This window comes from Nycticebus coucang, chromosome 18, assembly GCF_027406575.1.
Source record: "Nycticebus coucang isolate mNycCou1 chromosome 18, mNycCou1.pri, whole genome shotgun sequence".
Classification (NCBI taxonomy): Eukaryota; Metazoa; Chordata; class Mammalia; order Primates; family Lorisidae; genus Nycticebus; species Nycticebus coucang.
The window spans coordinates 53,855,359-53,883,300 of record NC_069797.1 but is presented as its reverse complement, the minus strand read 5'-3'; the positions used below and the strand labels follow the sequence as shown (position 1 = coordinate 53,883,300).

The 27,942-nt window shown below is 45.4% G+C and overlaps 1 non-coding gene and 1 pseudogene across 1 annotated transcript; one reads left to right on the top strand and one right to left on the bottom strand.

Moving 5' to 3' along the window:
* Positions 1 to 10,099: 10,099 nt before the first annotated feature.
* Positions 10,100 to 16,597, bottom strand: LOC128571108 (enhancer of rudimentary homolog; annotated as a pseudogene).
* Positions 16,598 to 22,956: 6,359 nt separating this feature from the next.
* Positions 22,957 to 23,118, top strand: LOC128571415 (U1 spliceosomal RNA). The gene has a single exon (XR_008375832.1). It is a non-coding gene; the product is annotated as a U1 spliceosomal RNA (small nuclear RNA).
* Positions 23,119 to 27,942: the final 4,824 nt, after the last annotated feature.

The window sequence follows — 27,942 nt, the reverse complement described above, 5'->3', positions numbered from 1 at the left end:
AGGAAAGGGGTGGCATCCCTCCTTAATGCCAGGTAGGGGTGGAAGTTGGAGCTCTCCACATCATCTTCATTGATGTTGAAAGGGGAGCTACCCTCAATGGGGATGAGAGTTCTGGCTCCTTACTCTGCCTTCCCTTGACACCATTCTACTGGGGGTGTGGGGAATCATTCAGTTGCTTCCTTACACCCAGGCAAGGATGGAAGTCTAGATTCCTCAGTCTTTGCTGGCATGTCTGGGAGTTGGGCCACATGTTTTTTCCTCCCTGTAATCTTTAGCTGCTATAGAATGGCTATTGCCTAAACATTCTTTTTATTGCTAAGTTGCACCTTTCCCTTGGTAACAGAGAGTAAGCTTTCATGAGGGTTTTTTTTTTTTTTTGTCTATATGCCTATTAGTGTTTGTGGGCTGCTGCCTTCATCACCTAGTATGGGATGGATATATGGGGCAAAAAGAAAACCCCGAGAACTCACACCATGTCATTTTACAGTCCCCAAGTCCCCTAAGCCGGTTGGTTTTCTTCTCTCCACCTTCCAGTGTCTTCTAATGTTTGTTTTACAGATGATGTTCAGGGTCTTCAGTGATACTTAGCAGGAAAAATAGAGAAACTATATTCATTTTATCTTACCCAGAAGCTGAGCTATCTCTAATAACACACTTTTTTTTTTGTTAAAGACAGAGTCTCACTTTGTCACCCTTGGTAGAGTACCATGGTGTCACAGCTCACAAGCAACCTCCAGCTCTTGGGCTTAGGTGATTCTCTTGCCTCAGCCTCCCAAGTAGCTGGGACTACAGGCGCCCGCCACAACACCTGGCTATTTTTTGTTGCAGTTTGGCCAGGGTCAGGGTTGAACCTGCCACTCTCGGTATATGGGGCCAGTGCCCTACTCACTGAGCCACAGGCACCTCCTAATAGAACACTTTTAATTATTGTACTTTGATATTATGTTTTGACATTTGGTAGCAACCTCTCCTTTACTACTTTTTTCAAAGAAATGGTCTTGGTTATAATCATGTACTTATCTTCCAGACGAACTTTAGACTTCCCTTTTTAAAAGCATCCATAGCATCCCATGCTCCTGGTTGGAAGGTGAGCACATGACTCAGGACAAACCACTTAAACCCCTTCCTGGGATGTTTATGTCTGTAGTTGACCAGGACAAAGCTCATTTCTTCTCTGATTATAGTTGTCAGATGTAATTCTGGATGCCACTGGTAGCTAACGTTTTCAACTGCATAGAGAAAGACACTTTAATTTGGGAAGTGATAAGGCTGAAACGTAGATTATGAAGCCAAAATAACTGAGAGAGAGAGGGAGAAACTAACCGTATTGGGTCCCTGTTTCCAGTGTGCCTCTGCCTTCTCCATCCCATGAGACAATGAGCCTTCTTGTCTAAATTAACTTAATTTGAGTGGGGTTGCTTTATTTGCATCTAAAAGAATCTTGACATTACAGGACTGATACAAGAAGTGGGGTGCTAGAAGCAATAGAATTTGAAAGGTGGACCTGGCCAAGTGGTATGGAATACAATGTAAAAACTCTCTTTCCAAACTAGGAAGATAATTATCCTCATGGTAATGGATCAGCTGGTCTAATCCTCTTCTATCGTACTCAGATTATGTGCCTAATGGTGCTGGAATTATGCAGACTTTGCCAGAAAGATGTTAGATATAATCGAATGTGATATTTTTCTTGTGGTCTTAAGTACGATGCTACAAGATAACAAAAATCTGGGTGGTGCCTGTGGCTCAAAGGAGTAGGGTGCCAGCCCCATATACTGGAGGTGGCAGGTTCAAATCCGGCCCTGGCCAAAAACTGCAAAAAAAAAAAAAAAAAAAAACAAGAACAAAAACAAAAAATCTTTCTTTAAAGCTGAATCATCAGAGGAGTTTGGATAATTAGCTTTGTTAAGAAGGATCAACTCTGTTTCTGAGGCCAATGATCTGAGACCACTAAGAAATAGTTATGAGCTGCCTGTAACTATAAAAGCTGAATTTTATTTCTATGCTCAAGTCAAGAGGGGCCAGAGGAAATGATCAATTATTATCAATTATGGTACAATTATTCATAATCTGTTTTTTGTTTTTGTTTGTTTTCTCTCTGTTCTGCTTCCACAATGTTGGATAACTCCCCTCAGAGTCTCAAGAGGCCTCATGGCGGACAGCAGGTCCTGGGACTTCTAGCTTTCTTATTCAACACCAACAAAGCAGAGCAAGTCCTTATCTTGGCATTCCCAGCAAAAGTCCTGTGACTCACTCTGCTCGGGGTGCTGCAGATCTCGTGCCCACAGGTTGAGAACCGCTGGCCTATATGGATGGTCAAAGCCTCTAGACACGTTGCTAAGAGAAGGAAACCACCAGATCCAAGTTCAGAATCAAATTTCATGACTGGGAAAGATATATGGCATTGGTTACTTGAACATGGCATCCCCAGGAATTGAAATGGCAGACAGCCCACGAGGATTTAAGGGAGGTGTGTCACCAGAGAAACCCTGAGCCAGGTAATATAGGGGCCTCTGGTTGCTCAGCCCTGAGATCTTTCCAACTCAAAGTTTGCCAGCAGGCAGTGGGCACTTGAGCAGGACTTTATACTCCTCCCAGGTCTGGCCATGCAGGACAGAGGAAGAGATAAATCTAGGTAGGGGTCACAACTACAACCAGATTTTCTAAGAAATGACTGATTTCACTGTCAGAGAAGTGAGTCCCTGCAGGTTATTCCTACTATGGAAAATGTACTCCAAGCAGGACAGGACTCTTTGGGTCCACTCTCACTCCCTGGAGGGTTACACCTGTAAGAGGCAGGTATGTGCCCTCAGAGTTTTTCCTCCATCCAAGCAAGTACAAATATACATCTCAACTTCACAACAGAGTACAATTAAAAATTAAAGTCTCCCTCTACCAATTCTTCTGGTCCTTCCATAATGCTAAAAAATATATTTACAATCCCTACCAGTCACATTCTTATTTACTTCTTCTATTGTTTACTTTTAGGAACTTAAGTAATATATTTCCACAACACCTATTTCTTGACTATTGTTATCTGTACAGAAACAATTTTGTTTTATTTTCATACTTTTTTTATTTTTATTTTTTATTAAATCATAGCTGTGTACATTAATGCGATCATGGGGCACCATATGCTGGTTTTATAAACCATTTGACATATTTTCATCACACTGGTTAACATAGCCTTCCTGGCATTTTCTTAGTTATTGTGTTAAGACATTTATATTCTACATTTACTAAGTTTCACATGTACCCTTGTAAGATGCACCGTAGGTGTAAACCCACCAATCACCCTCCCTCTGCGTATCCTCCCCCCCACCTCCCCTCCCTCTCCCCCGTCCCCATATTCTTAGGTTATAACTGGGTTGTAGCTTTCATTTAAAAGCCAGAAATTAGTTTCATAGTAGGGCTGAGTATTTTCATGTGTCTGTAGGTCATGTGCCTGTCTTCTTCAGAGAAGCTTCTGTTCATGTCTCTTGCCCACAATGAAATGGAATCACTTGTTTTACTTTTTTTTTTTTTTGAGACAGAGTCTTACTTTGTCACCCTCGGTAAAGTGCCATGGCATCATAGCTTACAGCAACCCCCAACTCTTGGGCTCAAGCAATTATCTTGCCTCACCCTCCCGAGTAGCTGGCACTACAGGCACCTGCCGTAATACTGGGTTACTTTTTAGAGGCGGGGGAGGGGGGAGTCTCACTCTTGCTCAGGCTGGTCTTGAACTCATGAGCTCAACTGATCCACCTGCCTCAGCCTCCCAGCGTGCTGGGATTATAGGTGTGAGTCACTGTGCCTGGGCTATTCTCGTGCTTGATTGATACTTCAGCTGGGTATAATTTCCTCTCAATATCAGTTAGGATTAAGTTTAGCTGTAAATAAGAAACTCAAAATAGCAGTGGCTTAAACCAGCTGAAGTTTTTTTCTTTCTCATGTAAAAGACTCTAGGGAACTAGGCTCCTTCCAGTTTTCTGCTGTGCCACACTTAAGGTGTGTCCCTTGTCCTCATGGTCCAAGGTGGTGGCTTTCTGGGCAGCAGAAGAGAGGAAGGTGTAGAGAAGGAAGGGACAGTAGATACTTAAGTCACATGGCCACACTTTGCTTCAGTGGAGGCCATACACGTAACCTTTATTCTAGGTGGCCATGTGCCCAGCTAAAAACTCAAGGGTCTTTCACTAAGGCAGAATGGGAGAACAGGTGTTCCGAACAATTATTAGCCTTAAGGTAATGGCCACCCTTTGGAGATTTGGTTTCACCTTCTTCTTGCACCAGGTATTGCTCATGGGACATCAGCTGACAGACTGATGTTCATTTAACCTTTGTAGGGAATCTCTCCTTTTCCCTGGAAGTTTGCAAATGAGAGGGAATTAGTTATGCAGGGCGCTTGGGACCTGAGCACCCAAACCATTTTCCCACAATTCACCACAGATCTGTGCTTGTTCTCTCAGACTCCCTGCTCAAACGCAGACAATGTGGCTGTTCTCCAGCTCTGAGTCGCCTGGAAGGACAGCAGTCTCCTCTGGGTTTAGCTACCATCCACTGGGATGAACATGGGCACTCCTGGTGGCCTTGAGTCCTGAGTAGCAGTCCCATCAGTCCGTGCAGCTCCTCTTTCAGTCCTCTAGAGTGTCACAGTATCCTCCCCAGTTATATGAACCAACAAAGTCTCTTTTTGTTTAAGTTAGTTTGAGTGAGTTTCTGTCGCTTGCAACTAAGAGCTGTAATAGAGAACTCCATAAAAGCTTAATGAAGACATGATCTCACTCATATGTAGGAGCTAAATATTAAAAACAATTTATCTCATGGAGATAGAGAGTAGAATGACAGTGACAGAGGCTGGGAGAGAGGGGATAAAGTGGGGGTGGTTAATGGGTACAAAAATGTAGATAGTTATATCAAATGAACAATATTCCATAGCACAACAAAGTGACTACAGTCAACAATAAGTTAAGGTACACTTTAATGAAAAGAGTGGAGTTAGAATGTTTCTTTCTTTCTTTTTTTTGAGACAGAGTCTCGCTTTGTCGCCCCCGGTAGAGTGCCGTGGCATCATAGCTCATAGCAACCTCAAACTCTTGGGCAAAAGCAATTCTCTTATCTCAGCCTCCTGAGTAGCTGGGACTACAGGCGCCTGCCACAACACCCAGCTATTTTTAGAGGCGGGATCTGGCTCTTGCTCAGGCTGGTCTCAAACTCCTGAGCTTGAGGAAGCAATCCACCTGCCTTGGCCTCCCACAGAGTTGGGGTTACAGGTGTGAGCCCCCCATGCCCAGCCTATAGAATGTTTCTAACACAAAGACATGACAAATGGCAGGGTGTGGTGGCTCACACCTGTAATCCCAGTACTTTGGGAGGCCAAAGTGGGCAGATTGCCTGAGCTCACAAATTGGAGACCCACCTGAGCTAGAGACCCTGTCTCTAAAAATAGATGGGCACTGCAGTGGGCATCTGGAGTCCCAGCTACCTGGGAGGTTGAGGCAAGAGAATCGCTTGAGCCCAAGAGTTGGAGGTTGCTGTGAGCTGTGACGCCACAGCACTCTACCGAGGGTGACAAAGTGAGACTCTGTCTAAAAAAAAGAAAAAAAGAACCGGGCATTGTGGTGGGCGCCTATAGTCCCTATGATACCAGGGCACTGGCACTCTACCAGGGGCAAAAAAACTGAAACTCTGTCAAAAAAAAAAAAAAAAAAAAGACAAATGCTTGAGGTGACAGCTACTCCAATTACCCTGATTTGATTAATTCACATTGTATGCCTGTATCAAATATCACGTGTGCCCTGTAAGAATAGATAACTAATATGTACCCAAATAATTATTTTTTTTTTTAGATAGAGTCTCACTCTGTTGTCCAGGCTAGAATGCCATTGTGTCATAGCTCACAGCAATCTCAAACTCTTGGGTTCAAGTGATTCTCCTGCCTCAGCCTCCCAGGTAGCTGAGACTAAGGTGCCCAACACGCCAGGCCAGTTTTCCTATTTTTAGTAGAGATGGGGTTTCCCTCTTGCTCAGGCTGGTGTGAAACTCCTGAACTCAAATGATCCTCCCACCTTGGCCTCCTAGAGTGCTAGGATTATAGGCATGAGCCACCACACCCAGCCCATAACAATATTTTTTAAAGTTTAATGAAAACACTAATAAACTAAGTGAATTATCTCGAGTGCCTCTCACCCACCCAGCTCCCTCTGAGTAAAGCGAGACTTCTCATCTATGCTCTTTGAAGAGGCTGATAGCATTTTTGGTCTGTATTTATAATCTCAAGTCTGAATTCAGCAGCCTGGCAGGTGAGACCTTTGTGATCTGAACCCATCTCCCTAGGAAATTTCCCATTCTCTTCCCAGGCAGCCTCTGTTCCACCTGGATAAACCCTCATGGGCCTCAGAACTTGCCTTGTTTCTTCAGACAGCTGCGTCTTGGCATGTGCCTTACCTGCTCTTCTCCCTGCTGACCAATCCCAGCCCATCCTCCAACACTAATCTCAAGGGCATCTCCTCCCAAGTCTTCCCTGCCCCACCCAAGCAGAATCTAGCCTCCTTTTCGACAGTAGTCTCCTCAACTGCACCTCCATCACACTGACTCACGACCATTGCTTACTCATCTGTCCTTCCTCTCCTAGACAGGGCCCCTTAAGGGCAGAGATGTCTTTATCCACCTTTGTCGCCCTGTTTCCGAACACCTGCAATATATTGTCAAAAACACGTGTTGAGTGAGTGGTCTTAGGAACAGGCTTCATTACCTTATCTGTACGATGGGAGGACAGGAGTCTAGACCCCATACGCCCCCAGATTTCGGGCTTCAGAAGCCAGCCAAGTCTTGTGATCATTCATCAGGACCTTCTCCACACCAAAAGGGTGGAGATGAAAAGGCTGTGTGGCTATCATCTGACTAGGCTGCGTACACACTGGCTTCTGGGTCAGTTCGTGGTGGGACCATATACTTTTAGAGTTTGCTGATTCTCCCTGGGAGTCTCAAGAGTTTTGAACAGCCTGGCTTTCTCCCTCATTTTTCACCTCTCAGAAAGGATAGGAAGAATCAGTTAGAGAAAGGAGGTTTTTGGAGGTCTCCTGACCATCTATTTCACATGGCAGAACACATGCATCCCAGGGAGGTGCAGAGTGAGCTCTGGCGGAAGAGTCTCTCAATCGCAGATATACATGCCCCCCAGCTGGGACTGTGTTACTGGGCGAGGTTTCCCACACCAGTGAGGCAGCATGGCAGAGTGATAATGGGAGAGGGTCTGGAATCCAGAATATCTGTGTGGCCTCAGGACAGTCACTTAACTTCTCTGTTCCACAATTTCCTCATCTGTAAAATAGGAGTGATAATTACCTCACAGGGGATAAAGTTTTATTATTTTTTGTTTGTTTCAGAGATAGGGTCTCACACTGTTGCCCGGGCTAGAGTGTTATGACATCATGATAGCTCACTGCAACTTCAAACTCCTGGGCTCAAGTGATCTTTCTGCCTCAGCTTTCCAAGTAGCTGGGACTACAGGCACCCACCACGACACCCAGCTAATTTTTCTGTTTTTAGTAGAGATGAGATCTCAGTCTCGCTCAGGCTGGTCTCAAACTCCTGAGCTCAAGGGATTGAGTTATTTATAAAGCTCTTAATTGCTTTGTAAGTGCCTGTTTACACAATAATAAGTTTCATGAGTTGAAATTCAACCTTGGGACCCAGAAGACTGGAATTTTTGTCCTTAATAAGAAGACCACTCAATGGGCTTTTGTGAGTGGAGTGGGGTGGAGTGGAAATGATTGTGGAACTACAATCACAAATCCCTAAACAAGTATATTTCCGGCGGCGCCTGTGGCTCAGTCGGTAAGGCGCCGGCCCCATATACCGAGGGTGGTGGGTTCAAACCCGGCCCCCGCCAAACTGCAACCAAAAAACTGCAGCCGGGCGTTGTGGCGGGCACCTGTAGTCCCAGCTACTCGGGAGGCTGAGGCAAGAGAATCGCCTAAGCCCAAGAGTTGGAGGTTGCTGGGAGCCGTGTGAGGCCACGGCACTCTACTGAGGGCCATAAAGTGAGACTCTGTCTCTACAAAAAACAAAACAAAATAAAACAAAAAAACAAGTATATTTCCTCAGAAATTCAACATTAGGAGATTAATCGTGGACACTGCAGAGTGTACTTACATAAGCCTGATGGTGCAGCCAACTGCAAACCTAGGATACGTGGTATAGCCTGTTAACACCCCGGGCTATACACCGGCACAGCAGGTTACCGTACTGAAGACGGTAGGCAACTAGAACACAATAGTAAGTACTTGTGTATATGACCATATCTAAACATAGAAAATATACAGTAAAAATGCACTATTATAATCTTATGGGACTAAGTATACACAGTTCCTCATTGACGGAAATGTCCTTATATGGTGCTTGACTGTCCTTAGGAAGAAAGGAAAAAAATAGTGAAATTCGTGCAGTGTCCACAAGAGGGCACTCCAATTTCCCCAAAGAGCCCACTTCACCTTGATGGTGAGAGATCCTATGAGACGCATCACCTTCTCTCTCTTCTACTTCTTTGTTTTTTTCCTCCTCTTTTTGAGACAGGGTCTCCCTCTGTCGCCCCAGTGGCTAGAGTGCAGTGGCGTCATCGTAGCTCACAGCAACCTCCACTCCTCGACTCAAGCGATCCTCCTGCCTCAGCCTCTTGAGTAGCTGGGACTACAGGGGTATGCTATGACCCCCAGCTAGTTTTTTTCTATTTTTTTGTATAATGGGGGTCTCGAACTCCTGACCTCAAGCAATCCTCCCACCTCAGCTTCCCAAAGTGCTAGGATTATGAGTGTGAGCCACCGTGACTGGCTTTCTACTTGGGTATCTTTAACAAAACAGGTCAGTCAGAATCAGACCACAAATGTCTCATGATGGCTGAAGGTGCTGCTAAATGGCTCATGAAGCAGCAGCTCCAAATCTTGCTGTGCACACCCCAGTACACAACACCTCTTATCCCACAGAGACTCAGATATCCCAGCCTTTAGCACTGTTCCCAAACTGGTTACCCTGAGGGCCACTGGGATATTGGGAAGGGGGAGTCAGGTGCTTTCACTCCTGGGTTGCTGGCTCCCTCACCCCACCCACAGGAGTTAGTTGCCTCCCTAGCCTCACTCGTTGGCCCTGATCATGGTCTGGCCCTTAAGATCTATAGACCCAGGTCACGTGGGCCTAGCACTGGTGCTTGCCTCTGGTTTTTCAGAGAAAGCTGTAAGTGCGGTGGGGTGATTAGGTTCAGTATCAATTCAGCAGAAAACGCATGACTGACAAGAGACACCACTGCCCCTTAGTAAGGGGGAGAGAAGGTGGAAGATCGGGAAGGGAGGTCACATCAACCCCCCTTCCCCACAATACAGGCCTGGGGCTCTGTGAGACACAGACCTGGGTCCTCAGATGTGGCAGCTCACACCTGAGTCCTCCCCTGCCCTCCTTTCCCAGCTCCCACAGGGCAGAGGGAATGAGAGGCAGAGGAAAGGACTCTGGACTCCACAGGACACCTGGGTCCTCCGCCTGACTCACTCTGTCATCACCGCTCTGAGGTTCAGTCTCTCACAGGTAAAGTGGGGATAATGATGTTACCCAGCTCTGGCAATGAGGTGGCAGATTGGCTCCCTCCCCGGTGGCCCCAGGGTGGGACGTGGTCAGAGACCTGGGCCCCACGGTGCCGGCAGGCGGACGGCCGTGGACGCCAGCCCGGCCGCCCAGCCTGGCCTCCCAGCCCGGCGCGCTCGGGTGCAGCCGGCCCGGTGGCCGCGGGGCGGAGCCCGAGGACCCGAGACGCCGAGCCGGAGGGACCTGGCGCGCCGCCACCTCAGTCGCCTGTGTCCGGAGCGGAGCGGCCCCCGGCTTACCGAGGACTGCCAGGCTCTGGGCGCGGAGAAGGCGCGGGGAGGCCGCGGCGCTGGACCTCAGTCCGCCGCGGGCGGGGAAACCTGCCGCGACCCGGAGGGAGGGCGCCGCGAACGCGGGCGGGCGCCGAGGGGGCGGCCCAGTCTCCGCGTCCACCCAGGCGGCGTCTCCTCCCCAACCCCCCGGGGACGCCGCGGGGCTTGAGAAGGAACCCCCGGCGGCCCGTCTTGGCTGCCCTCCACCACCCCGGTTATAAGGAGGCTGGGAGGTCGCAGGATGGAAGCGAAGGGTCCCCGGAGTCTAGTGCTGACAGCCAGGAGTGGGCTGTGAGAGAGGGGACCCGCAGGCCCTGCAGGATAGCGAGTCATAAAACCCAGACCAAGGTCTCTGATGACGTAGGAGGCGGTGGAAAAACCGGCCAACATCAGGTAGAAGCCAGATGGTCACACAAAAAACCCGACCTCAGCTTCCCTCGCTGGTAGTTATACGCAGCTGTGATACTTTAGCCTAGTAAAATAGCCCCGCCTGCGCCGGGACGGTTTACAAATGCCACGGCAACTCCCCTATGTGGTGAAAGAGAAGGGACCTTCGGTTCTGATCCCTTTCCCAGAAATCTTATGAGTATCCTCCCTCTCTTAACGTAAAATTAAATAGAAGGTACAAAATAAGACCCTGGAAACTCACAAGGTGCAACTCTCCGTTGCTCTGAGAGAGCCAGCCACTGCCCTGTCTATGGGGCAGCCTCCCTTTTTTCTTTTCGAGTGCCTTTGCTTTACTTTGTTGGCTTGCTCTTGAATTCTTTCCTGTAGGAAGCCAAAACCCACTTGACCTTCAGGCCAGACCCCAGTTTTCCTGTATCGGCTGGGCTGGAGGAGGGGGAGTTTGGAGAAAAAGGTGTTGGGGATGGGTTTGGAGAAGCAGCCATTGCAAACCCAACTTTACCCAGGAGGGGTTGGGGGTAGGTGTCTCTGCACCCTTTTCAGGGTTTGCCTTTCTTTAATTCAATCACTGTTATATTTTTCTTGCATATAAAAACGATAAAAGTCAATTTTAGAAAATTTGAAAACTTCCAACAAAATCGAGAAAATTAAAAATTGCTTCTAATCTTATCACCCAGAGACATTTATATATATATATATATATACCGAATTTAAATTTGTATTCTTCTACAACTTAACATTATATTAAGAACATTTTCCCATATCACCAAATAATTTATAAAAGTATGGTTTTTAAATTTCATATAACATTTAATTGAAAGAGTAGATGACCACTTATTTGGTTAATTCTTTTTTTTTTTTTTTTGCTGGGGCCAGGTTTGAACCCACCACCTCTGGTCTATTAGGCTGCCGCCCTACTCCTTGAGCTATTCTTTATTGATAGAAGGTTTAAGTTGTCAACCTCTAAATAGTCTCCTAAGTTTTGCTGCAACCAACATCCTTAAACGTGAATCTGTGCCAACATTCGCTTCTTCTTTTAGGAATAGGGTAAAATCATTATGTAAAATATTATGAATATTTTTTCTCAAACTTATTTTAACTCCAAAAGAAGTACCAGATCCTTGTAAAATATATAACCAATCCTAAAGGATCAGAAAGAGAACACTGAAATTTGCCCCACACTTTGTAAACTCCCTGGAAGTGACAGAGTTCACACTTTTGTGGTAAAGTTGTAATATTTTCCTCTATGCATGGAGAAGTAGACACAACCTAACTGGTATGTTTGTACATGATGGGGGGACAACAGATCAGACTTATAACCCCTTTCTATCTCTTTTTTTTTTTTTTTTGAGACAGAGTCTCACTTCGTCACCCTGGGTAGGGTGCCGTGGCATCACAGCTCAGGTTACACTGCTTGCATTTCCTGGGTAAAGTCCCTCTAATAATAGTGTCCCATCCCCAAAGGTGTGTTACACCCTGTGGCCCCATTTTTATTTATTTATTTATTTCTGAGACAGAGTCTAACTTTAGCCCTCGGTAGAGTGCTATGGCTTCATAGCTCGCAGCAACCTCAAACTCTTGGGCTCTAGTGATTCTCTTGCCTCAGCCTCCTGAGTAGCTGGGACTACAGGCACCTGCCACAACGCCCAGCTATGTTTGTTGTTATTGTTGTTGTTGTTGTCATTGTTGTTTGGCAAGCCCTGGGTCAGGTTATTTTTAGAGACAAGGTCTTGCTTTGGCTCAGGCTAGACTATCTCTTTTTAAAAATAAGTAAATCATTGTAAGAAAAATACACATTCATTGTAAACAACAGGAACTAATCAAATAACATCAGGAACGAGAGTCAAGCCAGAAATTATGAGGACAGGGACTCCCAGTGTCCCTATGTTCTTATATTGGTGGGAGTGATCACAGCACTAAGAGTCTGGTCTATGCCCTGTGAGAGCTGAGCTGGGCTGCTGCAGGGAAGACCCCACAGTGGGCTAGTGCAGGTTGAGTGGAAGCCATCATCCTGTGCCATTAAGGACTGTGATTCTGGAAGGAGAGAGGCCCCCAGGGGCTGGGGAAGACTGGCCTCTTAGAACCTGGAACAAAGACTTGCAGGTCCTTGGCCTGCAGGGGGTGGGGAGTAGGGGTGGGGCTGGCCTTCCAAACTGAGTGGATCCTCTCAGCAAATGAAAGGGACCTCCCCTGCCTGGACATTATCACCCTTGACCTGATCAGCTCTGTTGGGCTGAACTGCCCTCCTCTATGAAGCTGGGAAGGAGCTGCCATTCCTCAGGCCCTCCCTTAGTAGTCTGAGAGCCCAGGGGCCTCCTCCCCCCTCCTCAGGGAGAAGACACTCCTCTAAACCAACACTCTGAACCAAGGAAATCCCAACAACCCAAGTGGCAAGCTGAGAGAAACCACAGTGCTTGGCATAGGTGGGCAGAGAAAGGTTACAGGTCATTTAAGGTGACTCAGTGGTTCAAAGGAGAAATTGTGTAGCAGGGTCTCAGAGAAATCTGCATCAGTGGGTCACCTCTGAAGGGGACCTCCAGGCCAGTGAACTCTGGACTATCCCCGGAGACCTGAGTTGGGGAGCAGGAATAGAAGCAGGTGCCTAGCAAAAGATCAGCTGGGGCCACCCAGACCTCTGTGCTTGCAGGTGCCAGCTAAAGGCCCATCTGTGATGGCCATGGAACTGCAGGGAAGCAGGAACTAACTCCCTTCTGATGGGAAAATCTAGGCTTTTGACAAGTCGGGTGGATGGTGTGGAGAAGCTCCTCCCCACCCAGCCCCTATTGCATGTGGAAGGGCAATCTCCCTACAGGCCTATCCAGGGACCTGGCTCTGGATGGGTTGAGAGCTGAGCCTAGCACTGTCTCAGCATTATCAACTCCTGGGGTTGTCACCCCCTGTGCCACTACTGAGGGCAGTGTCCAGCCCTGAGGCATTGACCTTCAGGCCAGAAATTCTTTTGGAAACGTCCATAGAATTACATTATCCACCAAGTTTCCAGGTCTGGCTCAGGAAGATTTCTGTCATTTAAAATCATAGCTGGGGCCGCGCCTGTGGCTCAAAGGAGTAGGTGGCCCTATATGCCGGAGGTGGCGGGTTCAAACCCAGCCCCGGCCAAAAACTGCAAAATAAATAAATAAATAAATAATCACAGCTGGGACAGCATTGTATGTGGCTTTGAGGATAGCAGGGCCATCCGCACCAGGACTTCTATCCTGGTAAAGAGGCAAGACAGACAAAAATACAGAAAAATAAAATAGTCTTGGCTGCATCATCAGCCTATAGGTCAAGTTAATTTTCTTTTCTGAAAAATGGGCAATACTGTGCACTATGCAGGCGGTCATAAAGATCAGAAACAAAGAATCGTGTTGGGTGCCTGAGTCCCTCCCTAGCATATAACATTTTCTTTCTGAGATGTTTTTCCAACTGTCATTTGAGGAACTTTCAGGTGATGCCCATGGCTTGAGTTTTTCTCATTACATGTTGATAGTGGTTAAGTCCAGTGAGGTGGGGTCCCTGCCCAGGATCCCTACCCTTGAGACTTGAGGGCAGAGTTGACATCTTCCACCTAACCACTGGGGTAGGGACTCACCCAGTGAGAGCAGATGACCACCTTAGCCCAGATCAGTCTGGTCCTGACGGAGTGCTCCACTGTTCCATCTGAGGTACTTAGAGTCAGACTTAAGTCAGGGTTTAGGGGCTGATCATTATGATGACAATTACATTCTTCTTGGTGAACTACAGTGACCCAGGCATTTCACAGTGCTTTTTATTCTTCTAGTCTTTATAATTGCCTCCCAGATAAATAGTATTCCCTGGTTTACAGGGAAAGAGAAGTTCAAAGAAATTCTGTAACTTGACCAAGAAAAAACAACTTAGTAGCAGGTTATGGGCTCATGTATGCATGTGTTAATTTCCCTATTTTCTTAAAATTTTGACAGGCTCATATGAGATATATACACACATATATATATAAGGTGAAATAATAACAAGCATGACAACTTTGCCCTAATATGAAAACAAAAAATAATTGCTTGGAAAATAAAAATGAAGTGTCATGTGGGTTATTAATTACTTCTAGGTGTTAACCATATTCCTGGGATGAGCCTTTAGTGATAGTCTAATCAAAGCTCACTCTCCTTAGAATCTTCTGAGAGGAAATGAACAAATTAACAAAAAATAAAAGAAACTAGCCGGAGTGTGGTGGCTTTTGCCTGAAATCCCAGCACTCCGGGTGGCTAAAGCAGGTGGATTGACTAAGCTCACAGGTTTGAGACCAGCCTGAACAAGATAAAGACCCTGTTTCTAAAAATAGCTGGGCTTTGTGGAGATGACCTGTAGTTCCAGCTACTCAGGAGACTGAGGCAAGAGAATCGCTTGAGCCCGAGAGTTTGAGGTTGCTGTGAGCTGTAACGCTACAGCACTCTACCGAGGGCGACATAGTGAGACTCTGTCTCAAATAAATAAATAAATAAAACTTAAGAAAGCCCAAAGACTGGGAAACAGTTGTGCAGTTTCTTATTGAATTCAGCATACACTTACCATATGTTCCAGGCCTGGCTCAACAACTTCACTCCTGAATATTTATCCCAGAAATGAAAACTTATGCTCACACAAAGACATGTTCACAAATGTTCATAGTAGTTTATTTATAATAGTTCCAAATTGGGAAAAGCCCAAATGTCCTTCATTGGGTGAATGGATAAATATGCTGATACCATGGAATACTACTAGGCAGTAAAAAGATGCAATTCAGATAAGTCTCCAGGACATTGTGATGAGTGGAAAAAAGCCAATTTCCAAAGTCACCAAGGTTGGAGGAAAGGTCCCTAAGATGTCCCTCATGAGGTGGTGTCGGGATGGAGAAGGCTTGGTGGCGGGCGGGCCGGGGGGTGGGGGGGAGCCTGGGCATTCCTTTATCTAATCAAATGGGAGACTTTTTTCCTTTGCCTTATCTTGGGAGGAGTTGATTTCTCCAGGAAGAGGATTCCTCATGAGGCCAGTCTGTATAGACGACAAGGGTGGCTGAAAGCTGCTGCTTCTTTTTTTTTTTTTTTTGCATCAGAGTCTCACTCTGTCATCCTGGGTAGAGTGCTGCGGCATCATAGCTTGAAACTTCAAACTCTTGGGCTCAGCTTCCCAAGTAGCTGAGACTACAGGCATGCGCCACTATGCTTGGCTAGTTTTTCTATTTTTAGTAGAGTTTGGGTCTCACTCTTGTTCAGGCTGGTCTTGAACTCCTGAGCTCAAGCAATCCACCTGCCTAAGCCTCCCAAACTGCTGGGATTCCAGTCATGAGCCACTGTACTGGCCTCTGAAAGCTTCTTCTTCTTTTTCTTTCTTTTTTTTTAATAACTAAACATTTATTTTTCACTAAGACTTTATCTCAAGGACATAACTGTTACCACCCCTCACCCCATCCTGAAGACAGGTTAGTACAGTGAATGTTATAAAGCAAGTATGAACAGTCTGAAGGATTGGAACCAATATCAGCTGACAAAGAACAACTTTCATCTAAATCATCATAAAAATGTTTAAATAGGGTGGCGCCTGTGGCTCAGTCGGTAAGGCGCCGGCCCCATATACCGGGGGTGGTGGGTTCAAACCCGGCCCCGGCCAAACTGCAACCAAAAAATTAGCCGGGCGTTGTGGCGGGTGCCTGTAGTCCCAGCTACTCGGGAGGCTGAGGCAAGAGAATCGCTTAAGCCCAGGAGTGGGAGGTTGCTGTGAGCTGTGTGAGGCCACGGCACTCTACCGAGGGCCATAAAGTGAGACTCTGTCTCTACAAAAAAAAATAAAAAAATAAAAATGTTTAAATAAAGAAAAAACAAACAGAAAAGGTTAGGGGCAATAAGATTTCAGATTGAATAGGAGCCTCCCGTTTCATCTAGTATCTTCAATCTTGGCTAGAGTGCAACAAAATGGAAACAGGATTACTATAATACCTGTGTTCCAAGCCCACCCCCACCCCCTGTTGTTTCCAATTTAATTATTTCCCCGGCCTGTTGGGCCTGCAGACAAAGGAGCACGTAGATCTTCTCTTTAATCCAGTTTTTGTTGTAAGGCTGGTATGCCTGGGTATCAGCTTGGTAAACCTGAGGCAGCTGAGGTCTGCCTGGTCATGGATAAAATCAAACAACTGACTGATATCATATGTGATAGAGGGACTGTTGGGATTCTTTCTCTTCAGATGTTCGTCATACATTTTACAAACGCCTTCCATTCACTCATTCACAGATTCACCGTCAGCGTTAAGTTCTGCCTTCTGGCCTCTTAGTAGGCTGTACCAGCAAAATGGTGTGAGACATGGCGCCAAACCCTCTTTGCTGCAGCTCTTTGCTGCAGCTCCGACCGACACCGTTGCAGCTACTGAAAGCTTCTTTATCCTTCCCCACTCCTCTCCAGCAAACCAACAGACTGCTGTTCTTGCTACCATTTTAATACTTCTCATCAATCCCCTGATACTCAAAGGATGGTTTTTCTCCTGCTCTAGATTTCCAGGGGCAGATCATTCTTGGGTCACACTGTTCCCAAATCTCAAACTTACAAATAATACAGGGTACACCCTGAAGTCAAGATTTTCTGAAACTTGCCCTCTGTGAACATCAATTTATTCCCTGGGGCTTCCCCTGGCCCTTCCTTCATTGGAAAAACCATCTTCTTGTTTTGCAAGAAAATGTCGTGGGATGGTAAGATGACCTAAACTTGGCCGTGAGTGACCCCCTTGACTCCAACAATGTAGGGTCCTCAGATGGCACTTGCCGTCCCAAGGGAAAACCCATTCAGGCCCCATGAAAACAGGTGATTCTCCTCCATGCTGTCTTCACTTCTAATTCAACATGGCCCCAATTACATCATCTCTCCTGGTTTCACATAGCAACTCCCATCCTGCTATCACATACAAATACTGCTCCAGGCTTCCATTTTTCTAGTACATTCTCTCTTCCCTCAACACATGTGCACATGCCCCTTCCCATTGAGGCATTTAGAACCTCCATTCTAAAATTTACAAAAGCTCTTTTATTTCCCCAACATGTAATCACAACCACATTCTGCTGACCTGATGACTTATCCCATCTGCACTTCTTTGTTTTTTTTTTTTTTTCCCGAGACAGGAGTCTTACTTTGTCACTCTCAGTAGAGTGCCCTAGTGTCACAGCTCACAGCAACCTCAAACTCTTGGTCTCAAGCAATCCTCTTGCCTCAGCCTGAGACCACAGGTGCCTAGCACAACACCCAGCTATTTTTTTTAGAGACAGTGTATCCCTCTTGCTCAGGCTGGTATTGAACTCTTGAGCTCAGGTAACTGATTCACCCACCTCGGCCCCCATAGGTATTCTTGAAGATGCTTCTTTCCCCACAGCCCTTGCTGGATGAGGTTATCATGCTCCCCAGCCCCTCACACCACATGGGCAGGGGGTGACTGGGATTTACTTGGCTCTTGTTTTCACTTCTCAGGAAATTATAGCCCAGTGTCAGTCCCTATTTTAATAAGCTACAAGGTCAGAGTAAGATCTGCCCGTGCAGAGATGCCTTTCCTTCTCTGTAGTTCCATCTTATTCTACCACTTTGCATCTGTCACTGAAAACAAATGAACTGTGGTATTAGAAAGGGGTCACAGGAAGCACGATCTCATCTTTTCAAAATTTCATTTCATCAGGTCAGCCTTTCCAGGAATTAGCCAGTAGTGAAGATGAACCAGAATTTCCTCTTTTTTTTTTTTTTTTGTAGAGACAGAGTCTCACTTTATCGCCCTCTGTAGAGTGCTGTGGCGTCTGAGCTCACAGCACCCTTCAACTCCTGGGCTTAGGCAATTCTCTTGCCTCAGTCTCCCAAGTAGCTGGGACTACAGGCACCCACCACAATGCCCGGCTATTTTTTTGTTGCAGTTTGGCTGGGGCTGGGTTTGAACCCACCACCCTTGGTATATGGGGCCGGCGCCCTACTCACTGAGCCACAGGTGCCACCCGAATTTCCTCCTTTTAATTCTGGTCTTTTCTTGGTAAAGGTGTATGTGTGTGTGTACGCAGGGAGATTGATTTTGCCATTCACCATGGTCTGATGTGAACTCGGTCCATCAGGAACTCCTCTCTGGCTGTGTGTGACTTTTTGGTGTTATTCATCATCATTTCAGTACAGAGACGTGTTTTCATTTTTAGTTTTGGTTATCTTAAGAATAGGAGATTTGGATACCCATTCTTTTTTTTTTTTTAGAGACAGAGTTTCACTTTGTCGCCCTCGGTAGAGTGCTGTGGCATCACAGCTCACAGCAACTTCCAGCTCTTGGGCTTAGATGATTCTCTTGCCTCAGCCTCCTGAAATCTGGGACTACAGGCACCTGTCACAATGTCCAGTTATTTGTTGTTGTTGTTGTTGTTGTTGCAGTTTGGCTGGGGTCGGGTTCGAACCCGCCACCCTCGGTATATGGGGCCGGTGCCCTATTCACTGAGCCACAGGCACTGCCCTGCATATCCATTCTTATGTAGCAGCTTACCAAGAATTCCTACCTTTCAGCCAGTGGGTGATTAATCAAAGCAAACTAGAAATGTCCCTTAAATGGTCTGAGTTTATAAGGGTGCTTATAAGGCATAGTCCACACTCCATCAGGAAAGTCATGACTGGTAAAGGAGCTATAAAACCCAATTGTCCAGAAGAAAGAAAAAACAGGAGACAAAGACCTCCTTCACCTTTGCTGCTGTAGAAGACCAGGCTGAGCACAGAACAGTGACACATCAACACCCTGCCCCAGAGCCCCAGCAATACCGTTCCTGTCCTATATGGCAAGGAGGGTCCCTGGTACTTTGCAGAATAAATGCTGAGCTGGGACGTCTTATAAGACAGTTAGCACCAGGACAGACAATAGGGTTCTGGTCATAACTGAAGGTTTTGCGGAGACCTTTCCTGGGAAGCCCCAACTCGCAGGCTAAGATTCTAGGACAGAGGCCTAGTGAGTACAAGAGCCAGGAACCCGAAGTGCTACAGACCCCAGGGGAGTGCTTCCCGCTGTCCATGGTACTGGTGCTTGCAAGTATCTTGTGACAGAGAAGACTGACAGAGAGCTAGTTATAACCCACAGCTCAGTGATGAATAACGTGAGGAGGTTCTCTATTAGGATCATGTGAAATCACTCCATGAGAAGGTCTACCATCTGGACCTCAACTCAGAATCTCTCACACAGATGTCAGGTCCTGAGAATCATACTCTAGAGAGTGCCTGATAGGTGGACACCTCCAAATAATTCAGAGGTCAATTTTGAAATTTTAAAAATAATAATAATATGGACACAACTGAACTGTGAGCTAATGAATCTCCCACAATGCAGTGCAAAGGAAGAAAGTGGGGGAAAGAATGAGTGAAGAGCTTAAGGCACACATAGGGTTTCCACATCCACCTGCTACAAGTTCTTCTGTTAGAAGAGAGCAAAAAGAAGGGAAGGAGGAAACAAAGTAACACAATAACATTTCTCTTTTTTATTTATTTATTTGAGACAGTCTCACTTTCTTGGCCCTAGTAGAGTGCCCTGGCATTACAGCTCACAGCAACCTCAAACTCTTGAGCTCAAGTGATCCTCTTGCCTCAGCCTCCCCAGTAGCTGGGACTACAGGCAACTGCCACAGTGCCCAGCTATTTTTAGAGATGAGGTCTTGCTCTCACTCAGCCTGGTCTTGAACTCATGAGCTCCAAGGGATCCACCTGGTTTGGCCTCGCAGAATGCTAGGATTACAGGTGTGAGCCACCACGCCTGGCCTACACAATAACTTTCTTTCTTTCTTTTTTTTTTTTTTGTAGAGACAGAGTCTCACTTTATGGCCCTCGGTAGAGTGCCGTGGCCTCACACAGCTCACAGCAACCTCCAACTCCTGGGCTTAAGTGATTCTCTTGCCTCAGCCTCCCGAGCAGCTGGGACCACAGGCGCCCGCCACAATGCCCGGCTATTTTTTGGTTGCAGTTTGGCCGGGGCCGGGTTTGAACTCGCCACCCTCGGCATATGGGGCCGGCGCCCCACAATAACTTTCTTATAAGTCTTAAGTTTGAGAGTTCCCACTGAGTGTGGTGCAGGAGGAATTAAATGACCAACCCATGTATATATAATAGTGGTGCTCCAGAAGCCAACAATCTGGAGAACAACTAAAAACTTTCCCAAGAGGCTCAGCGCCTATAGCTCAGTGGCTAGGGGGCCGGCCACATGCACTGGAGCTGGCCGGTTAGAATCAGGCAGGGGCCTGCCAAACAACAATGACAACTATAACAAATAAAATAGATAGGCATTATGGGAGGCACCTGTAGTCCCAGCTACTTGGGAGACTGAGGCAAGAGAATCACTTAAGCCCAAGAGTTTGAGGTTGCATGAGCTGTGATGCCACGGCACTCTACTGAGGGCAACGTAGTTAGGCTCTGTCTCAAAAACAAACAAACAACAACAAAAACTTTCCCAAGAGAAGAAAGGAAAGCTAAACAGATACTGGACATACCTGAACAGATGAAACTGCTATAGGGAATTGGTCAGTGATTGCCAGGGGTTGGGTGGGGTGAGGGGCAATTGACTTCAGAAGGGCACTGTAGGGATTTTTGAGGTGATGAAACTGAATGTTTTTTTTCTTTTTGTCAAGACAGAGTTCTACCCTATGCCCTGAGCAGAGTTCAATGGCATCGTAGCTCACTGTAACCTCAGACTCGGGCTGTGGGCATCCTGCTGCCTCAGCCTCTGAAGCCGCTGGGATTACAGGCACTCGCCGTGGCACCGGGCTGGGTTTTTCCATTTTTTTCCATGAGTTGGGGTCTCACTCTCGCTCAGACAAGCCTCGAACTCCTGAGCTCAAGCAATCCTCCTGCCTCAGTCTCCCACAGTGTGTGAGCCACCGTGCCCGGCTGATGAAACTGAATTTAAACCACTGCTGAGGTGATTACATGACTTATAGGCATTGTTAAAACTCAGACTTATGTTTCTAAAAGAGTGATTTGTACTGTATGTAACTTTTTTAGAAAAATCAATAATTTTAAGACATGAATCAAATTGATGTGGGGCTTCTCATGAGCACAACAGTAAGGTAGAAATGATGGAGAAATAGCCTACACTGGGTCAGGGAAAAGAATTTGAAATTTGAAACCCTAAATGAATCCGAACTAACACTTGAATGAGAAGGCAAAATCAAGAGGTTTTTGGATGTACAATCCCTAAAAAAATTTCATACCCACGGACCCTGTCTGAAAGGTTATTTTAGGATGTTCTCAGGAAGAAAAGATAATGAATCCAAGTAACAGGAAGACATGAGCAAAAAAAGAAGAGTAGAAGGCAAAGAAATTAGTCTCCTTATAGTTAAGTCTAAATAATTGTTGATAGATACCAAGAAAAAAAAGTAACAAGCTGGGAAACACCCCTCCCCAGGTTATGCTCATGGGAGCGGGCTGTAGCAGTAGCTGTGTGCACTGTTTTGAGAGAAAGACAGTGGCAGATTTTGAGGACCTTTTTCAGTGCAGGCCACAGATTCTGTGAATTGATGGATGGAAGACATTGTGAAACTGTTAGGATGAATAATGTAGTCCTGTATGTATGCAAATGGAAGGATACCCAGGATACACTATTAGGCTCAAGAAAAAATAGAAGTTGCAGAAGCGTGTAACGGTTACTATTTTGAAAATATGTATACATGTGTCATTTGTACGTGCAAAAACATTCGGGTGATGCCAAAAATGCACTCCTGGGCATTTTTCCTAGAAAAATGAAAACTATGTTCACACACAAAAACACCTGTCTACAAGTATTCACAGCAACTCTGTTACTTCCAAGCACTGGGATTAGCTCAGATGTCCTTCAACAAATGAAAAGTGAAATGAACCATTGTATATTCATATCATAGAATACTACTGAGCGATTCAAAGGAACAAATTATTGATTCAGGCAATAATTGGGATGCTGAACAAAGAGTAGATTCCAGAAGATTGCGTACTGTATTACTCCATTTATATAACATTTTTGAAATGACAGAATTTGGAAATGGAGGTCAGATTGGTGGTTGCTAGGGGTTAGGGCTGGTGAGGGGCATGGGAGGGAGGTATGTTTATAAAAGAGCTATAGGGCGAGATCCTTGTAAGTGCTGGGAACTGTTCAGTATCTTGGCTGTGTTTATGGTTAGAAAATCCTACAGGTGAAAGGATCATATAGAATTAAGTACACACACACACATTTGAACAAGTAAAACTAGGCAAATTGGAATAAGTTGGATGGGATTGTATCAACGTCTTGGTTGTAATGTTATACTAAAGTTTTGCAAAATGTTACCTATGGGAGAAGCTTGATAAAGTGTATACATCTCTCAGTATTATCTCTTATGATTGCACTATGAACCTACAGTTATCCCAATAAAAAAATTCAATAAAAAAATACTTACTGGTAGCACCCATAGCTCAGTGGGTAGGGCATTGGCCACATACACTGATGCTTACAGTTCGAACCCAGCCCAGGCCAGCTAAAACAGCAATGACAACCGCAACAAAAAAAAAATAGCCGGGCATTGTGGCAGGCACCTGTAGTCTCAGCTACTTGGGAGGCTGAGGCAAGAGTCACGTAAGCCCAAGAGTTTGAGGTTGCTGTGAGTTGTAATGCCATGGCATTCTACCTAGGGTGACAGCTTGAGACTCTGTCTCAAAAACAAAACAAAACAAAAAAATACTTACCTGGCAGGGGAGATACCATGATCATGAAGGTGGTTTTCCCAGGGCGAGGCTCATCCATTGCACTCCGGATGTGCTGACCCCTGCAATTTCCCCAAATGTGAGAAATTCAGCTGCATAATTTGTTGTAGTGGGAGGTGGCGTTTGCACGCTCCCCTTTAAAAAGAAAAAAGAAAAAAATTCAATAAAAATACAACTGGACACATTTATTTCAAACTGCTAGAAATAGTGACCTCAGAAAGTGGAATTCAGAAGGTGGGAGTGGGAGAAAGAGCCACTTTAACTTTTTATTTTATACACCTGTAGGAATTAAATTTAGTGTACATTAAGAACACATCTTTTTTTTTACAAAGAGGTGGACAACATGAAAAAAAAGAATGAATCACTTTTGCAACAAAAAGAAGCAAATCTTTGTTTAAACTATTTCAAGAACAGATTTATAGGGCCACTCCTGTAGCTCAGGGGGTAAAGCGCCAGCCACATACACTGAGGCTGCTGGGTTCGAGCCCTGCCTAGGCCTGAACAACAATGACAACTACAACAAAAAAATAGCTGGGCGTTGTGTTGGGCACCTGTAGTCCCAGCTGCTTGGGTCGCTGAGGCAAGAGAACCACTTAAGCCCAAGAGTCTGAGGTTGCTCTTAGCTGCGACGCCATGGCACTCTACCCAGGGCAATAGCTTAAGAGTCTGCCTCAAATAATAAAAAAGAAAAGATTTATAAACATGAATAATTTTATCTTTTTTAAAATATTAAGTACAGGCTGAGTGCAATGGCTCAGGCCTGTAATCTTAGCACTCTAGGAGGCCGAGGTGGGTGGATTGCTTGAGCTCACAAGTTCGAGACCAGCCTGAACAAAAAGCGAAAAGCAAGACACCCCCCCAACCCCCAGTCTCTACTAAAAATAGAAAAACTGAGGCAAGAGGATTACTTGAGTCCAGGAGTTGGAGCTTTCTGTGAGCTTTGACACCAAGGCACTCTACCCAAGGATGACAGCTTGAGACTCTGTCAAATAAATAAATATTAAGCGCAGCATATTTGCAGTTGATTTTAGTCAGTGGTATTCAATAAAACTTTGGCTTTGCAGGCACTGTGGTTCACGCCTGTAATCCCAGCACTTTGGGAGGCCGAGGCAGGAAGATAGCTTAAGCCTAGAAGACCAACTCAGAAACATAGAGAGACCTTGTTTTTACAAAAAATAAAAAAGTTGTGTGTGGAGATATGCACCTGTAGTCCCAGCTACTTGAGGGGCTGAGGCAGAAGGATAGCATGAGGCCAACAGTTTGACACTATGGTGATACCACTACACTCCAGGAAACAGAGTGAGACCCTATCTCAAACAAAATAAAACAAACAAAAAAAACCCCACCTGACTTCATTTTTGAATACATCATTTATTAACTATCATAATACTATTTGCTGAACTAGTGTTTTTTTCTTTCCCAATGATTTTTTCTTTTCTTTTCTTTCTTCTTTTTTTTTTGAGACAAAGTCTCACTCTATTGCCCAAGCTAGAGTGCTGTGACATCAGCCCAGCTCACAGCAACCTCAAACTTCTGGGTTGGAGCGATCCTTCTGCCTCAGCCTCCTCCTGCCTTGGCCTCCTTCGTAGCTGGGACTACAGGTGTGCACGATCACCATCAGAAAAACCTTGCTAGTTTTTCTATTTTTTAGTAGAGATGGGGTCTCAGTCTTGCTCAGGCTGGTCTTGAACTCCTGAGCTCAAGCAATCCTCCAGCCTCAGCCTCCCAGAGTGCTAGGATTACAGGTGTGAGCCACCACACCTGGCCTTTTCTCACTGATTTATAATGTTTCCCTTAGCACACTCTAAATTCTTAAATATGCTCCAATCTCTATGGTCAATGTTATTTGTAAAAATCCATTCAAAAGAACACATTTTAACTAAGTAATTTAGAAAATATTTTAATATCTGATGTAAATGATACTTAATTTTTTTTGCAGTTTTTGGCCAGGACTAGGTTTGAACCCGCCACCTCTGGTATATGGGGCCGGCACCCTACTCCTTTGAGCCACAAGCACCGACCGCCCTAAAAGTACTTATTTTTAACATTTACTTTTCTAACTTTTCTTGAATGGTCTTATTTGTTTATTCATGCAGGCATCTAGAAGACGGATAATATGGAGAATCACATTATCAGCTGCAAAGAAGATCCCATTTTTGGCCAGGTGCAGGCTGGGTTTCATGGCAGGCACCTGTAGTCCCAGCTACTTGGGAGGCCGAGACAGGAGGATCCTTGAACCCAGGAGTTGAGGTTGCTGTGAGTTGGCTGATGCCACAGCACTCTAGCATGGGCAACAGAGTGAGACTCCTCAAAAAAAAAAAATGTTTTTCATTTGTATCCTAAAAGTAAGACATGTTCATAATAACAAGCCAAACAGTGCAGAAGACATTCAGACAGTCATAATAATTTTTCTCTCTCTCTCGCCCTATTCCATCCTTGACACAACTAATGCTTAGGGTCTACTGTGTATCTCTACACATCATTCTTTATGCTAAAGAATAATTATGCTAATGATGCTACTGTAAATATGTAAATAGACATATATTCATGGCTTTTTCTTTTCCATTAAAAAGGAAAAGGCTGGGTGCAGAGGCTCACACCTGTAATTCCAGCACTCCAGAAGACTAAGGCAGGTGAATTGCCTGAGATCACAAGACCAGCCTGAGCCAGAGAAAGACCCCATCTTTAAAAATAGCCGGGTGCCTGTGGTCTCACCTACTTGGGAGGCTGAGGCAAGAGAATTGCTTGAGTCCAAGAGTTTCAGGTTGCTGTGAGCTGTGACGCCACAGCACTCTACTGAGGGTGACAAACTGAGACTCTGTCTCCCTCCGCAAAAGATGAATATTACATTGTATTATTCACACTACTCCGAAATTTGCTTTCTAAATTCAAAAATAAGTCACAGAAATATTTCTTGGTCAATAAATACAAGTTTCACCTATCTTTAAAATTTTTTAATTCAGTTTTTCTATTCTTTTTATTTTGTTTTGTTCAGAGACAGGGTTGCTTAGGCTGGAGTGCAGGGATGCAATCACACCTCACTGCAACCTTGAACTCCTGGGCTCAAAAGATCCTCCTGCCTCAGCCACCCACGTATCTGGCATGTGCCATCATACCTGGCTGTTTTTTGTAGTGACAGGGTCTCCCTGTGTTGCTTAGGCTAGTGTCAAACTCCTGCACTCAAAGAGTCCTCTTGGCTTGGTCTCTCAAAGTGCTGGGATTACAAGCATGAGACACTGTGCCTGAACTTTTTCTCTTATTTTATCACACTGTAGTTTGAAGAGCTAAACTGTTCCAGAAAGCTTATTATGAAAACCTGCAGCCTCCCACATCCCCCATTACTCGTTCCCCAGAGGCAATCTCCTTCAGCTCTTTTAGCTCTAAATAACATGTTTATTGCCATTTATTCATTTTCCAGTTTTGAGGCATTATCTATTTACTTTCCCAGTATGAAAGATAAGGATTTACCACCCTCACCTGCTATGCTCATTATAAACACTCACTTCCCCACACTCCTTCTCAATATAATTATATCATAAAGGTTGAGGAAAACCTAATATGGCTAGGTCAGTTTCCAATATTGGGATCGTGTAGAATTTTTTCTTTTTTTTAGTACAGAGCTTCACTCTGTTGCCTGGGCTAGATTTCCATGGTGTCAGACTAGCTCACAGCAACCTCATACTCCTAGGCTCAAATAATCCTCCTGCTTCAGCCAAGTAGCTGGGACTACAGGCACTGCCACGATGCCCACCTAGTTTTTTTTTTCCTATTTATTTTTAGAAGAAACAGGGTCTTGCTCTTGTTCAGACTGGTATCGAACTCCTAAGCTCAAGCAGCCCACCTGCCTCAGCCTCCCAGAGTGCTAGGATTACAGGCATGAGCCACTGCACCTGGCCAGGATCAAGTAAAATCTTATTTATAACAGAAACACATAGAATATTATTTTTCTTCTTCTGGTCAATTTTTTTCTCTAAAATAAATAATTATTTTTGTTTGCCTATATTTCTGTGCATATATTTATATTCAAACTCCAGAGTCTCTGCCAATTGTCTAAATCACTTCTCAGTACAGAAGAACCTCCACAGCTGACCACCTCCCCACATTGAGCATGTCCTTAAGTTGATCACATTTTCACAGACTGGACATGCACCACATGTACGTATCAGCATGGTAGGCCTCGTTCCTTACGTTGACCACCTCCGTATGTCTACCAGTTTGTTACAGTCTCTTGGGTGGTCAGCTTACGGAGGTTCTACTGTATTTTCAGACACATTAGGTATTTTGACCAGTTTCATTTTATGGAAGAATCATTCCTGAAGCAAAGCTTCCCTCCTGCTCCATCCTGAGGTGGCTGCTGGCTGCTGCTCACCATCACCCTGGCAAGTTCCTGTGCTTCTCTCTGCAGTGGTGTCAGAGTGGCAGTCTGCTCTCAGCTCTAGCTGACACACACACTCCGAAGTGTCAAGTCCAGCCTCCTAGTTCTATTATCCTAGTTCTGTGGCTCTTTAAGTGGGAAAAAATCACCAGCAGGGCCAATAGGACAAAGAGACCACAGGAACAATCTCACATAAGCAGTTTATTGTGATATGATGGAACAGTCTTTCTTCAAAGTGGAAGGACATAAACGAACTCACTCCCTCGCTCACTGACTCTCAATATGTTTTCTTTTTTTGGCCGGGGCTGGGTTTGAACCCGCCACCTCCGGCATATGGGACCGGCGCCCTACTCCTTGAGCCACAGGCGCCGCCCAATATGTTTTCTTTTATTGGGGCAGCCTGGGCAGGGCTTTTGGGAGGTGTAAGATGTTACTTAATGATTGACAGGTGTCCTGAATTCTTTTTCTTTTTCTTTTTGTATTATTTATTATTATTTTTTTTGTTGTTGCAGTTTTTCGCTGAGGCTGGGTTTGAACCCGCCATCTCTGGCATATGGGGCTGGCGCCCTACTCCTTTGAGCCACA